The 9,952-nt window shown below is 34.4% G+C and overlaps 1 pseudogene; it reads left to right on the top strand.

Moving 5' to 3' along the window:
* The first annotated feature begins 4,755 nt into the window (after positions 1 to 4,755).
* On the top strand, positions 4,756 to 6,809 carry LOC101704922 (protein SDA1 homolog pseudogene; annotated as a pseudogene).
* Positions 6,810 to 9,952: the final 3,143 nt, after the last annotated feature.

Below are 9,952 nucleotides of genomic sequence, written 5' to 3'. Positions count from 1 at the left end.
TTCCTGGGCTCTAGACATCAGCAAGTACCAGGATCAGTGGCCATATGAGATGGCTTGCATAGAATGCCAGGTAGTTGAATCCCCTATTGAAAACATGGTGCAGGACATCTCTATCAGGGAAGCGATGAAAGGGCAAATGTCACATCTGTGAGCACATATGAGACATGCCCTAGAGATACAGAAAAAGACTTCAGAAAGAGCTAGAGGGCTTTAAATAATGAGCAGGAGCAAGAAGCAGAATATTTTTTATGGCTAATATTCCTTCAGGCTGAAGAGGTCTATGCATATATGGGTTATATACTCAGAAACAATATTTAAAGTAGTAAACAAACTTTACTCAGTACCTGATTGGGCAAATGATGAAAGTTATCCAATTTTGAAAGTTATCCAGTTATGAAAGTTATCCTTTTTTCACGGAACACATTTTTGCTAACTCATTTTTCTCTCAAAAAATTATATGTAGACTTAGGAAAATTATTATGTAGGGTTAAATTAAGTACTGAGGTCTGAATTATGGTTCCTAAGTGATTAACTATGTAAAAATCAGTACTTCTGTCATCGTAGAATTGTGGATATTAAATGAGATATTTAGGCATTCAGTTAGAACCTGGCACATAGTAAATTTTCAATAGATAATTATGTTTTTAAAATATATTTTAATATAATTCCATGAAAAAAGACTGACTTAAAGCTTTAGTGATATTTTTGGTCAGAGTTTTGTCATATTTCCGAAGTGTACTTTATGAAATTTAGATTCTAATCATTGAGTGATATTTTAGTAGTTATGATAATAAAATGTGCATCTTTAAATTATCATGGTATGTTTTCAAGAAATACTTAAAGTGCTTTAAGGACAATGTCAGAACTTCACACCAGTGTCATTTTGTTTTCCTATCTTCCTGTCATTATATTCTTTTCATATTTTACTTTTACATATAATAAATCCCAGAACATAGTGTTAATGTATAAATTTAAATTAGGTAATAGTTTTTAAAAATTCTTTAATAGTTTTTAATATATATTACATGTAGATATATATATATTCTGCTCTTGTTTTGCTATCTATCTAGAATCTACTGGTTGATGTCTTTCATAAATCTTGGAAAAGTCTTGGTTAATATCTTTAAAAATATTTATTGTTTCCTATTTTGTGTATCTTTATGGCCTCCAATTTCTTATTTTTTTATAGGAGCTAATCCTGTCCCAAAATCTTGACTTTTTTTTACTAATTAGTTTGTGTAATTTCTGTTGACCTTTCTTCAAATTCAGAGTTTTTTGTTCTGCTACATATTATCTTCTGATGTGCCTTTAGATGAGTTAATTTTTTCAGTTTGAAAATTGTACTTTTCATATGTAGCATTTTGATTTATTTTTCATAGTTTTATTCCTCTGCTGAAATTCTTTATTCTTCAATAAAATATACAATTTATGAACATTTCTGTCTCTGATATATTCTCTTTGTGGTTCTTTCCAGTTGCTGCTGTCCATTAGCACTGAGCTTCAGGCAACTATTGATCTGGTTTCTATTGTGACATAGCATCTCTGTTATAATTCCATATAGATTTAGATTCATCCCTTCTGCTCTATTTTATGCTTGATTTTTTTCATTTAGCATATTTTTTGATACTCATTCACAATGGTATTTATATTAGTATTCCATTTACTTTTATTGTGGTGAGATATTCCATGTATAGGTATTTTGTGGTTTGTTTATCTCTTCACCAGTAGTTGAAATTTGGACTACTCAGAGTTGGAGCATTTATAAGTAATACTGTTCTGAACATTTGTTATATACATCTTTGTGTGGACAGAGGTTTTTATCTCCTAGGTAAGTCTGTAAGAGTGAGGTGCTGGATCATATGGTAAGGATGCTTAACTTATAAGATACTGCCATGTTGTCTAAAGCAGCTACACAATTTTGCTTTCCAGCCAGCAACATATACAGTATGATGCCCAGATGCTTCCCCAGCTCACTAAATATGATATGGTCAATCTCTGCCATTCTAATCAGTTTAGTTTACAGGTAAGTATCTTGAATGGCGGTTTTAACATGAATTTCCCTGATGACCAATGATGTTGAAAATCTTTTCTTGTGCCTATTTGCCATTCACATATCTTATATAGTAACATGTATGTTCAAGTTTTTGCTCACCTGGTACTATTTTTTAAATAATTGAGTTGTAATGTTCTTTGTACAGTCTTTCTGAGGCATGAATTTTGCAAACCTTTTTGTCAGTGGCTTGTGGTTTTATTTTCTTAACTGATTTTCAAAGGACAAAATTTCTTAATTTTTAAAAAAATATTTTGTATAACATTGAGGTTTAATTTACATACAGCACAATTTGTTGTTAGGTGTATACGTCTATGAATTTCACAAATTTAAAAGTTGTATAACTCTTACCATAATGAAGCTATAGCATATTCCATCACCAGAAACGTTTTTCAAAATTGTCTCTTCCTACTTCCCTAGTCCTTGTCAAATATTGGTCTCATTTCTTTTCCCCAGTAGCTTTATCTTTTTCAGAATGGCATACAAATGGGATCATTGTAGTATGTTGCCTTTTAGCTTTATAGCTTTTCATGATACTTAAATTCCCTATTACCAAGTTTTCTTTCATAGTCCTCATTTGTTTTGTCTTGTTTAAGAAATCATTCGGTAACCTCTGATTGCTGCTGAGCTAGGTTTGTTTTACCAGCTGCATAGTATACCTATCTCTAAAACAGCAAGTGTTGCAAAAGATAGATTATTTGCAAAATGACCAAGTGTAGAGACAGAAGAGCAAGTCTCATATCCACCTTCTCTAGGAGGGCTTAGGAATAGTTATGGGATAAAGAAGTAGAAAGAAGCAAGATTATGTAAGGTAAGGGGGAAGATGACTGAAGGTGAAGTAACCACTCTGTAAGGTGAACCACTCTGTGCATGTGTTTTCCTAGCTCTTCATAGGAGCATGTTCAGAAAATGGCAGCACCAGTGCCCTCTGGAGTCAGGGGTTTAATGAAAGTGGCCAGTAAATTTCTGAAAAGTAACTTAGGCAACGGTTATCATTATGACCCGTGTGTTTGAGGTTTTATGTACAGTAGGGATATAGATTATTAGTGGGAGACTAATAATATATTACCCACTTTGTGGCCTTCAAAGTGATGATTTTAAAGTCAGGTAAAAATCAAGTACAGTGAGTTAAGAAAATTGGTTTTACTTAGGTTTCCCATTCTTTTTATTATCACATTTTTTCTCCTATGTTTTTGTCTATAAGTTAAATAGTTTCAGCTCTAACATTGGGGGTTTGGTGCACTGCAAATGAGTTTTTGTGTGTGGTGTGAAAAACGGGTAGAGGTTCATTTTTTCCAGACATCTAATTGTTCAAGCACCATTTATCAAAGACTGACTTTTTCGCCTTTGACAAATCTCATTACATTTGCTAAATATCAACTGACCATATAAGTGTGGTTCTGTTTCAAGACTCTAATTTACTTTACTAATTTTTATGTCTGTGATTACAACATCACACTGTCTTGATTACTGTCTCATATGTATTTTATATAAGTTTGGCATCAGAGTAAGTCCGTCAAACTTGGTGATTTTTAATTTTTTTGAAAATTATTTTGGTGATTTCAGTTACTTTTTCATTTATATTTTAATAAAACTACATCAATTTAATTTTAAAAATCCCTGGTACAATTACGATTATAGACACATTAAATAATGCATACGTTTTGGGAAAGAAATGCCATCTTAATGGTGAATGTTGAATAAGTGAACATAGTGTTTCTCTCCATTTATTTAAGTCTTAACTATCTTTGACAATATATTTTAGTGATATCTTTGTGGTACTGAGGATTGAACTGAAGGCCTTTACAGTGAGATACACCCCAAAACATGTTTTTAAATTAAATTAATTAATTTATTATTGAGACAATTGTTACATTGCCCAGACTGGGTTTGAACTTGCAATTCTCTTGAATCAGTTTCCCAAAGTGCTGGGATTATAGGCATGTGCCACCATATCTGGTTTATTTAGTCTTTATATAAATATTATATAAATATATTCCTGAGAATTTTATGTCTTTATTTAAATATATTCATGTCTTTATACAAATATATTCCTGGGAGTTTTTTAATGCTATTGTAAATGGGGTTATTTAAAAAATTCCACTTTCTTGTAAAATTATACTTTATTTAATTATAATTATATTTTTATTAATTATAATAAAATTAATTTATAATATTTAATTATAATTAATATAAATTATAATTGTATATTTTTATATATTATAGTTATAATTTATTTTAGCCATATATCTACCTTATATCCTGTAATCTGGCTATAATCACTTTGGAGTTATGGTAACTTAATTGTGGATTTGTTAGGATTTTCTATTAAAATATGACATTTGCCTGGCAATTCCATTTTTTCTTTTGAATCTTTGTGCCTTTTTCTTTTATTACATTATTACACTAGTATAAAAAAAAGCTATTCAGAGTTCATACAACTTTGAAGATCCATCCAAAGGGGGATTTGAAAACTTTTGGTGATATATCTCAAATTTTCAATCTTGACATATTATAATTTTTTTATTCTTTAGTTGAGGTTAACTTTTAGAGACAGAAAAAGTTGTGGTGGTAGAGGTAGGAGTATACACCTATATTAAAAGTTTCAGTGCTGTTTCCAGCTGGGCTCGGGAGCTGGAGTCCCAGCCATGGCTGGGTTCAAGCTTTTCTCGAACTGCTCCACGAGGAGGCAGACTGCACCCAACATGTCCAGCAGAAACAACAACAAACTCCCAAGCAACCTGCCACAGTTATAGAATCTGATCAAATGGGACCCGCTGGCCTAGGTCAAGAAGTTTCTACAGCAGTATAATCACTACCAATCCAATGTGGAGATGTTCAACTTACAACCAAATAAACCCAGGAAAGAACTGGCAGAGCTGGTGATGTTTATGGCACAGATTGGTCACTGCTACCTGGAACATCTAAGTAACTTCCCTCAAGAGCTAAAAGATCTTTTCTCCTACAATCACACTGTCTTAGAGCCAGATCTGCAGATGATGTTTTGCAAAGCTTTGATCTTGCTGAGAAATAAGAATCTCATCAGTCCATCGAGTTTGCTGGAGCTCTCCTTTGAACTGCGTTGCCACGATAAGCTTCTGTGAAAGACTTTATACACACATATTGTGACTGATATTAAGAATATAAATGTAACATACAAGAGCAATAAAGTGAACATAGTACTACAGAATTTCATGTACACCATGGTGAGAGACAGCAGTGCAACTGCAGCTAAGATGTCTTTGGATGTGATGATTGAGCTGTACAAGAGCAACATCTGGAATGATGCCCAAACCATCAATGTTATTACTACTGCATGCTTCTCCAAAGTCACCAAGATATTGGTTGCTGCTCTGATGTTTTTCCTTGGGAAAGATGAAGATAAGAAAAAGGACAGTGACTCAAGAGTCTGAGGATGAAGGACCCACAGCAAGGGACCTGTTAGTGCAATATGCCACAGGGAAGAAGAGCTCCAAAATAAGAAGTTGGAAAAGGCAATGAAAGTGCTCGAGAAATGAAAGAAGAAGAAAAAGGCAGAGGTGTTTAACTTTTCAGCTATTCACTTGATCCATGACCCCCAAGATTTTGCAGAAAAACTACTAAAGCAGTTAGAAAACTCAAAGGAGAGGCTTGAAGTGAAGATGATTCTTATGAACCTTATCTCCAGATTGGTGGGAATTCATGAGTTTTTTCTCTTCAATTTCTACCCCTTTCTCCAAAGGTTTCTAGAGCTCCACCAGAGAGAAGTAGCAAAGATCCTTCTGTTTGCTAGACAAGCCTCTCATCACCGTGTACTCCCAGAGGTCATTCAATCATTGCTCATGACTGTTGCCAACAATTCTGTGACTGACAGGAACTCTGAGGAAGTCATGACAGTAGGTATCAATGGTATAAAAGAGATAACAGCTCGGTGTCCTCTAGCCATGACTGAGGAATTTCTCCAAGACCTGGCTCAGTATAAGACACACAAAAAAGAATGTAATGATGTCTGCTAGAATTTTGATCCAGCTCTTCTGGACACTGAATCCTCAGATGTTACAGAAGAAATTCCAGGGCAAACCTACAGAAGCTTCTGTAGAAGCAAGAGTACAAGAATATAGTGAATCAGATGATAAAGATTACATTCCAGGAGCAGAAGTTCTGGAAATTGAGAAAGTAGAGGATGCTGAAAATGATGAAGATGAGTGGGAAAGTACCAGTCTCAGTGAAGAAGAGGAGGCCGATGGTGAATAGGTCGATGTGCACTGCTCCTCTGATGAAGAACAGCAAGCGATTTCCCAGAAGCTGAGCAGCATGGCCACAGAGGAGCAAAGAGCCAAGGCCCCAGCCATCAGCACCAGACTGGTCTTGACTCAAGAGGACTTCCAGAAAATCCGAATGGCCCAAATGAGGAAAGAGCTCGCTGCTACCCCTGGGAAAGCCCCATAGAGGAAATATATTGAAATAGACAGTGACAAGGAACCCAGGGGTGGATTACTGTCTCTGAGACTTTGAACGCCTTCATAAAAAGCCTAAGTCTGACAAGGAGACGTGACTAGCAACTGTAATGACCGGAAAGATAGACCGAAAGGAATTTGTGAGGAAGAAAACCAAAATGAATCCATTTTCCAGTTCTACAAATACAGAGAAGAAAAAACAGAAGAACTTTATGATGATGCGATCCATACAGTATCTTCTGTCTAAAACCAAGTGATCCTTCCAAGAAAAGCAGCTCTCACTGAGAGATGAATTTCTGAAAAAGAGGAAAAGAATGAAGTAACTTCCAAGCAAGTTTTTCATTCCAAGGAGAATGCTAAATTTGTGCAATTACTCCGAAAACTAATAAATGTAGAATGTACATTAAAAAAAGTTTCAATAATCTTGAAGACCATTCCCTAACATATCCAATTATTGCTACTACCTTTAGCTCCAAACTATCTTTAGAAATTTATCTGTATGTTCCTTTCATTGTACATCTTTAGAATGTATCCTGTGTGTACTCTTTTTTACCTCATTCCCAGGTTGTTACCGTTGCTACAATATAATGAGTAAATTTAGAATGCCATTTTCTAGTTCTTTGATAACCAGGATTCAGTGAAGAGAAATATGTCTCTTGCCTGTTGAATTCAGGTATCTTTCTATTCCATTTCAAATGGTGTTATCAGGGCCGGCAATTTAGCTTAGTGGTGCCGTGCCTACCTTGTGCTTTACCAAAGGCGGGGGGCAGGGGGCGGGCAGCAGGATCAAATGGTATTATCATTTAAACAAAATATAGCAGGTCATTGAATGTGTTTTCTAAAATAAATTAAAAATCTTAACATAAATTTTCTTAAATTCAAGAAGAAACTCAGCACTATTTCCAAACTATTACCGATACATCCTTTTGCTTTAGAAAAGATTATTAAACCAGGAATGTCAGAGAGAGAGAGAGAGAGACAGAGAGAGAGAGAGAGAGAGAGAGAGGGAGAAAGAGGCTAAAGCAGTCAGGTTGTTTATTTTATGAAGCTGATTATTGTTACTATAGCTACAATCATTTGTAGAACTGGATTATTGCTTTATTTGTTGTTGTAGTTTAAAATTTTAAAATAATGCATATTATCCTTTAACTACATCTGAAGAAAATGTCTCCTTTCATATGTGAATCTTTTATTCCATAGAAATATATGAGTTATTTTGTGCTTTCTAATATATGTGTACATATCTAAATTCATTTTCAGCTGTTAGATGTCAATGTGATAAAACATTATAAGGGGAAATCATATTTTGGATAACATATTAAGTTAGAATTTTCAAGAAACATTATCTTATTTTCAAAGCCAATGTCAAAAAATGGCAAATATTTATGTGTTTTAAACTTTAGTTTTGTTTGTCCTTCAGCTAAAATATAAGTGAGGAGAAAGAAATGATCCTTTTAGTCATGCAGGAGGAAAGTATAAGGAACAAAAAATCATAAATGTGGGCTTAGAAATAACATCAAGGTTCGACATCACACAAATATGTACAGAAATCCTGGGATAGCTTGATTTATAATTTTGCTGAATCTTTATGGTTACCAATAATAATCATTGAGGAAATCTTTTCACTTTCTATGTTTGAGCTGGGTTTTTAAAGTCTAGATTTGCAGAGTTATAGAAAGTGTTAAAGATGATCTAATTCAACTATCTCATTTAATAAGGGAAATTATTGAAATTCAAAGATTGCACAACTTACTCTTGGTTATGTAGCTGTGTAGAGATAGCTGATCATGGGGTTTTGACCTTCATTTTCACTTCACTTTATCATAACTCTGTCTCTAGGTTATTTAAATTTATTCTTCTAAATTTTCTTTAAACTACATTTGGAGATTTTGGACTTTTCTCATTTAAGAAACAAATACATTTGTCCAAAGGTCAAAAATCCTGTGTCTTTAGGGATGTAATAGCTAGCATTGGAAGAATATATATAAGCTTTGGTATAAAACCGATAAGTTAGAATCAAGTATCTGTCACTTACTATCTTTGTGATTTAGGGAAAACTATGACTTTCTGAAGCTTTAACTCCCATCAAGATAATAAGGCAAGACCTTTCACTTTTATAACTAATACTTACGATGCAGAGTTTTATATCTAGAAATTTACTTGCTATTGCATACCTTGCATTTTGTCTGTTGCCTTACCCCAAAGAAGTTGGATGACCTGTTAGGATATTATCTGTGTCTTAGAATGAGGATCTTCTTACAGTGGGCTTGTTAGTATACATATGAATATGTTTTAGGTCCCGAGTGTAAAAGAACAGATTGCATGGCTCTTTTGTGCTTCTAACTAATAATTGTCCATAAGTTTGTCATTCATTTCCCTGACAGTTGCTTTACAATTACGTGGCAGAAAGATTAATGGGAAAGGAGAGATGTAGATTTTTCTTTTTTCTATTCACTAGAAGCCATTGATACCCCAAAGTACATGCTATTACTCCAAGTTAACCAAGTATGGACTACACAGCCAAATAAAACAGTGTTTGAAAAAATATGAGACATTCAACATATTTTCCCTTAAGATCTGATTGTCTAGCCTCTCTGTTGATGACCTGACTTTTTTCTGCCTTCTCCTATGGTCACCTGAAACATGTAGAGCAAACAACAAAACTATTTTATATATTTTGTAGAACATTTTAATAATACACATGAAACTATGGTCCTACAATAGAAATATACCTTCTTTCCTGTAGCTGCTTTAAGATCTATAGAGAGAAATCAAGGAGATCAAGATATGAGACTTGGAAAATTTTAAGTTTTCAGTGGCTGGTAGGAAAGTAGGAAAAAGAAGGTAGTCTTGATACAGAGACCCTCATGTTGCACAGCAGAGTTTTTGAGTTTCTACTATACAGAAGATATTGACAAAGAAGAAAAAGACCTAAAATAGAATTCTATGCCTTAAGGAACAATAATACAAATATAACTAGGAGACAAAGGAGATGTCCAAGATGAGAAATCAGCCAGTGGAAACTCTTAGGTGAAAACTAAACAGAATATTTTCATTTGCTTTTCTTTGTTTATCCTGAGAAAGATTCATTTCCCCTGCAGAGAGAAAGTGACATTGTTATATGTGGGAGATGAACACTGCTGCTCTGTTGTCTGAGCAGCCCCCTGGGATGGTAACTCAGCTCAAATAATGAATTAGAGGGACAAAGTTTAACAAAAGGAAGACACTTTATTTAAAAAGAGAAAAGGGGGGACCACCTTCATGTGACATCACTGGTGGGACCACCTGAGAAAGTGATGGCCAGATCTGGCAGAGAGCAGAAAGATCATTCTGAGCTCAGGAAGATGGCAGAGTGGTGAACAGCAGAGACAAGGCCCCTCTGAGGCTTGTTGTTGAGCACTGAAGCAGAGAGCAGAGAGAGTCACTGTAATGCAGCAGACTACAGTGGTTGGTGAATGGTTGGGAT

Source organism: Heterocephalus glaber, unplaced genomic scaffold (genome assembly GCF_053883595.1).
Source record: "Heterocephalus glaber isolate CG9 unplaced genomic scaffold, H.glaber_assembly_v1.0 deba00000621, whole genome shotgun sequence".
NCBI lineage: Eukaryota > Metazoa > Chordata > Mammalia > Rodentia > Bathyergidae > Heterocephalus > Heterocephalus glaber.
Note: the sequence above shows the minus strand (reverse complement) of the source record. Positions and strands in the feature narration are given on the sequence as shown.